Here is a 6,754-nt window from a genome sequence, read left to right on the forward strand (position 1 = left end):
TAATCAATTTGTTTGTTTATATCTATATTTTTTATTAATAAAAATCCAATATGTGTAACATGCAGTTGCATGCAGCCTTCTCAAACCACCAGCTTATATAAATATTCATGTGTTAGAATGACCCAGTGTAAGTCCAGGCAAAATCCAATTGCTAATTTGTGGGTTAAAAATTTATGTTGAAATATATTCTCCCTCTAATTTGACTGATACTGAGTTACTTTGTAAAGAAGAACCTGCAAGAATGTGATTTTCTATCATTGTAAAGTTGACTGATGCAAACCCCCAAAACTTGCTGTGACTTCAGAGGAAAGTGGTTCTGAAAAGCACCGATTCAGTAATATTCAGATGTTTATTTGTATCAAAAACTAAAAATCATGCATAATTTTTCTTCCACTTCACAGTTATTGTCTGGTTTGTGTTTGTTGATGTTCTCCTTTCCGCTTCTCCTTCCAAGCAGTTGCCACAGCGCAGCAGTCTCCCCCAATCCACAGACAGATGGACTTAGCACAAGTTTTATACTGAATGCCCTTCCTTATGCAAACCTTCCTGTTGTCAGCAACAAGGAGTGGGTTTCAAACGAGGACCAACTTGCAGGGCCACTTGCTGTCGAATCTGAGCCAATAACAACCTCAGTAAGGTTTGTGACGTGACAGAAATGTGAAATGTTAAAGGACAATTAATGTTAGCAACACACTGTATTTAGCTATTTTTATTTATTTTGCTGGAGTAAAAGTTGTGTCTAGCATTTAACCTGACGACATTTTTTCATCAGAAATCAACAGCATTTTGAGACAACAAGGGATGTGACCTATGACTCATGTGAGGAAATTTACAGCGTTATTCCAGGTAGGAGGTCATCATTTACTTTCAGTCTGTAAAKATATTATCATGAGTTAGATATGTTAAACATCAGCACCTGATTTTAATCACTTTCTTCTTCAAAAATATTAATTACAGATCRAATAAGTTATTATTACTTGTATTATTACAAAAAATATTAAACTCCATGTACATTATAATGGCTTTGACATCACTTGTACAGTCCTTGTGTTCAATGTGTGCAATGTAAAACAATTCAAAGACATGCATGAAATGCCTTTTGTAGCGGCTAAGATCCTATATTTTAGGCTACTGGTCGTTGTTGTTGAAAGGCGTTGGTTTTACGTGCGMTCAATTAAGATTCAGGATGCCGATCTTCCGTTTGACTTAAAATAAAGTCATTTATTTTCAGTGCAATGTCCATTGTCTTACTGTTTCCCTTAAGATCCACATAAATTCGACATCTATTCAAACAAAGCACAGTAGAAAACTGTTTGCCTCTACCTATTAACCACACCTGAGCAGAATCATGGTTGACCTTAAATAACCCATCCCCCCATCAGACACTCAGAACTCAAAATAAATACCCCCCCTGGTGGCGATAAACCCAAGAAAGAATAAATGGCTCCTACACCTTTCGATCATATTTTAGAATGTAACTGTGAATACAGAAGTGCTAAACAAAGAAGCACAGATGCATCTTAACAGCTTCCTGTTTTTTCACCACAGATGATTCATCTGCAGGACCAAGTATGTTACGTGTGCTGTACGCCACTTCTTTCAAAAAGCAACAAAAGTCATCATGAAAGTCACCAGAACAAGACTTCACCTGAATGTGATGCATAAATCCATTACATGAATTTATTTTGTTCATTTCGCTTTTGTGCTACTCCAGGACAATGCAACAGTGTTGACCTGATAGATTTAGCCACAAGGACAGTGCATTGTTCATACAACTTGAAATTTTCACATTTTGTCACATAATTTCAAATGACTTTGAAAATGAAAAGTAAAATTAAAATGATATTTGTTTTGTGTGAATACATGGATTTGTATTAGTTTGTTTCTATCAGTTTTAATTTTGTGCCACTTCCTTGTAAAACAACTTGAATGCTATCCAGCTTGGTAGTGACTGTGAAAATCAGTTTTCTAGCTGTGACATAGATTCAAAATAAGACTTAGGTCTCCATTTTGACTGGGTCATTTTAAAATGTGTTTACTGTCATCCCGACGGATGGTGAAACTCAGTCTAATATCTATTTGAGGCTGTAAAACTAGCCAAGAAGTTAGATTGTTATAGAAGTCAAATCCACTGTGAACTTCTTCTGCTTACACTGAAATGAAACTATGCACAAGACTGTGCTTATTCATTACATAACATCAGGATCAAGTTGGTTTTTATTTAGCTGTAACAAAGTAAAGGAAACTGTTCATCAATATACACTGCATGTTCTACTGCGTAAAATCCCAGTGAAACACAAAGAAATTTGTTTTATAATAACAAAATGTGAAAATTCCAAGTTGCGTGAAAACTTGTATTAGTTGAAAATTCTACTATTTTGGGTTATTTTTTTGTTTTGTCTATTGGAGAGTACTTATGTGTACTTTATGAAGCATTATGGGTTCAACTAGTTGTGTGCTTAATTAATTTAATTTTACCAATGTGTTTCACTTTCTGCTCTGTAAATACTGAATGCTGATGGCAATACTGTTTTGGTTAGTACACCTATAGCTGCAATGTTCACTATGTCCACTTGATTTCTGTAAAGTGAATAAGAAAATGTCTATTCAGTTCTTTGAAAAAGTACATTTTGGAGCCAATAGTGTGAAAACAAATAAATTTACAATCATTAGTGCTGTGAAAAGTTTAAAAAAGAAAACCAGGGAATTGCATTTTTCAAGAATAACCAGTAGATGTCGCTATTGACCTGACCTCTTAAATGACTTGCTATGAAATGCTTTTAATAATTATGATTTATGTAATTCCCTCTTGAGACAAATGGCATTTATTGCTGGCTGTTGCATACTTTTATCGCAGCCACAGATGAGTAATCTTGCACCTAATGTGTAACAGTGCAGAATGACTTAAAGGAAGTGCTTATTTCCCTTAAACACTTAAGTGAAACGAGATATTTATATCATATAAAATATTCAGTCAACATGTGGTCAGTTTAAATGAAGGAAATACAGAAACCTAGATCCAGTGTGAAATAAAATAAATCATGATAACCAACACAGAACCTTGTCACTTTTTCTTCGTTTGATTAGTTTTTTCTTTCAAGCATTTTGCAAGACAAAGCAATCTGAAAGTCATAACAACTAAAAATGTAATCACTGCAACAACAAACAGGAAGAACAGGAAAACATCTACAGAGTAGTAGGAATACCAAGGCAGTCTGTGGGACTCGGTTCTCAGATGAGCTGCACCTTGGTGTCTTATTACAAATTCTATCCAGAAGAGGGCGGTATCGATCGGCTTCATTGGCTGATCCCTGTGCAATCTGGAGAGTCTGCATGTTAATCCTGTAGGATGGTTCAGACAGTACTTCTTTGACAGTTTTCAGAAATGTGTCCTCTTTGTCCACAGTAGCTAAGGTAAGGATCTTAGCTGCTCCTCTGTCTTGCAGTCGGAGAAGATTGTCATACTGGTCATAAAACACAGGTAAACCCACTACTGGTACTCCATGGTAAATGGCCTCCTGGACTCCAATTGTTCCTCCGTGAGCCACAAATAGTTACACCTTTAGATGTCCTAAAAGGTCTTTTTGTGGCATCCAGTCAACCAGTAAAGTGTTTTTTCCAAATTGGCTGGTTTGCTACCTTTATAGCTCCAGATTACTTTCTGAGGTAACTGACCAAAAGCTTCAGTAATTTTGTTCTTCACATCTGATGCTGCTCTCAGATGTAATGATGTTCTTGACAAAAAGTTATACAATTTTTTATTAAAAACCAAAATGGTTCACAACTGCATTTGTAAAAAAACACATGATTATTAGAAAAAAAAGTACAGACAGTTCTTTGAATGAATTATTGAAAAATAATTAAATTCTTCTGTGTTTTCTTGACTGTATGACGTTAAGAGTCACATTCGTGTTAGAGATGCAATACAGTAATATTTTTGTCAAAGGGTGTAAGCTCTGGTTTGGATATGTCATATAGAAAAACATTAAAACCAAAGAAAACAATTTGTAGCAATCAATCACAAGTAAACATTTAAAAAAAATATATGATTACATTGTTTAATTTATTACTTAAGTTTACTTATGTATAAAAAGACATAAAAGTTTCATTTTGGAAGATTTCAGGCTTTATAATAAGCTTGTTTGTTTTTTACAGCTATTAAAATAATACTGTGAAAGACGCCCTTAGTTTAATTTATAAAGGATTAAAATCCTAACAATGACAAGGTGTTCATGAAAACCCAAGCAATGATGCGGACTGCTCCAAAAGGGTGACGTCATGTGGTCATGGGTTGTTATTACAGTTCACCTGGTTGCTCCTTGTACAGCATTTTGCTGTACCATCTTCTCACATGTAAACACACACGGGAAATGCTGATGATTGACAACTAAATCCTGTAAACTCAAAATGATCATGATTAATGATGATATTGATTGGTCATGGGTTGTTACTACAGTTCACCTGACTGCCATGCTATGGGCTCTTTGCGCGTACGGCGTTGACGTCACATCTGCATGAACCAATGCCGCTCACTTGTTTCCGCTTTGAGTTACCATGACAGCTAAAAAAGACAAAGTCGTATTTCATACGCAAAAAAAGCAATACTATGAACATTGGTGTCTTCCTAAGACAGATGTAATGAATGGAAACTTTTAAGTTTCCATTCATTTCCAAGCAACCCTGAATTAAGAAGGTGGCTTGTAAATATTCGTCGCTACCAGTTAAAGCTAACGCCGCACAGCAAAGTTTGCAGCCTTCACATCACTCCGGATAAGCTTCTTCAGCCTAAAACTACCGGGGGAGACGGATGGTAAATAAAGAAGCCTCCCTGAGTTATTTCCATGGAATCACTTCTGTATTCAGCCTGAAAGAGCGAGTTTATGGGAACCAGTGAGCAGACCAGCCAGACAGCCGAGCAACTGATCCGCCTGTACACACTGCTGTAAACACCGTCCTATCTGAGCTCTTCGCAAGAAACATGCAAAGGTAATAAAACGAAATAACATGGAGACCTTAAGCAACACGGTCATATTTTTCTAAAAGCAGCAACTTTGAACCTGAACAGTCAGGTGAACCAGATCTCTGACACCAGAGCTGCGCTACTGTTAAGCTATGAGGCTTGTTGTGCTCCGTCAGGCTTCGGAAGCTAAAAGCCCGAACCGTAACCTCCCAATTAGTCTCTGACACTAACGACAATAAACACACACAATATACTTGAAAATAACGTAAAAACGTTATCGGTTAGAATGTTTAGATACTTAAATAGCACATTTTTACAAGAACAATGTTCAGCAACTTTGATTGCCTACTAGCAGAAGCTAATGTTAGCCACAAAGTTTAAGAAAATAAAACTCATCTTTGTGTCAGTGAATGTATAACGAGGCGTACATCTTAAAACCTTTCTCCAGCTTCCTTGTTGGGGCTTCGGGTCATGTACTTACCTCGACCAAGCCCTGCAAACACCTAGTGTAAAATGCCATTTTCAATAGATCGGAAACAACCGAGCCGCTTTTCCCCGAACGCGGAAGCTGACGTGCAAAGAGCCCATTGGTTGCTCCTTGTACAGCAACATTTTGCTGTATCATCTTCTCACATGTAAACACACACGGGAAATGCTGATTATTGACAACTAATTACTATAAACTCAAAATGTTATGTTGATAAAGCTTGGCGCATAAATAGAGAACCTTTTATTTCCTCTTTATAAATGACGTTATGATATTTGTAGTATTTGACCTCAGAGGAAAGAAAAAAAAGTCAACCAGAAGCACTTTTGATTGTGGTTTGCATTTGTAAATATGTTTAGGCCTCTCAAATCGCATCCCTTACAAAAAATTGACTCTGAAGGTCAGAGAGGGTTTTTTTTTTTATTATGACAAACTTTGTATCCTATTGTGAGCTTCTATTAAACATAAAAGGAATGCAAAGACAGAAAGAAATATATGTGGTTTATGATTCTTATGTTTGTCTCTGCGATAAAGACTTCTATGATAATAACTTTAAATAGCCTACTCAAATAGTCCATAGCAATCTGACTCAGTCAGTTCAGATAAAGTCTCCTCAGTGCTCATTTGGCTGCTCTGTATGAGATCTTCCACAGATATGTGATGGGATTCAGAAGGTGTCATGATCGTTGTCTGGCTTCTGCCTTCTGAACAAAATTACTTTTAAAGCTCAAAGATGTTGATGTATAACAGTCTAAATGGCTGCTTCAAGAAATGTTCAGAATACACAAAGCTTTGAACAGCATTCATAGCCCTAGCATCTTTACCCATCATGTCAAATTGCAACCACAAACTCCTCGATGTAATTCTCATGAGATTTTCTGCTCATAGGGTGAGCAAAGACTTTGACCTACATGCAAAAAGCTATTCTGGCAGAAAGTTAACACTGTACAACAAACCACATCCACAACAACCATGAAGAGAAGAACACAGCTGGGGCTGTGGTCTAGTGGTTGAACTGTTATTTATTCTCCACTTGTTTCTTAAACATTCATAAATTATTTCATTTTATTTTACAGTTATTTAAAATGCTTTAGGTTTAACATTGCTGTTGTAACCTTACTTCACATATAGTCCTTGGTTTATGGTACCGAGTGTTATATTTTGCCAGTCATTTACCTGTGAAGATGAATTTGTTAATTAGATAAATCTCATTCCTCTTTCTTTGTCTAGACTGTATTGTTTAGTTCAATCTTCTAATGATGCAGACTAAAAAGGTACAGGTGTGTTTCAGGTCTATGTGAAATGAG

This window comes from Poecilia reticulata, linkage group LG3 (genome assembly GCF_000633615.1).
Source record: "Poecilia reticulata strain Guanapo linkage group LG3, Guppy_female_1.0+MT, whole genome shotgun sequence".
Lineage (NCBI taxonomy): Eukaryota > Metazoa > Chordata > Actinopteri > Cyprinodontiformes > Poeciliidae > Poecilia > Poecilia reticulata.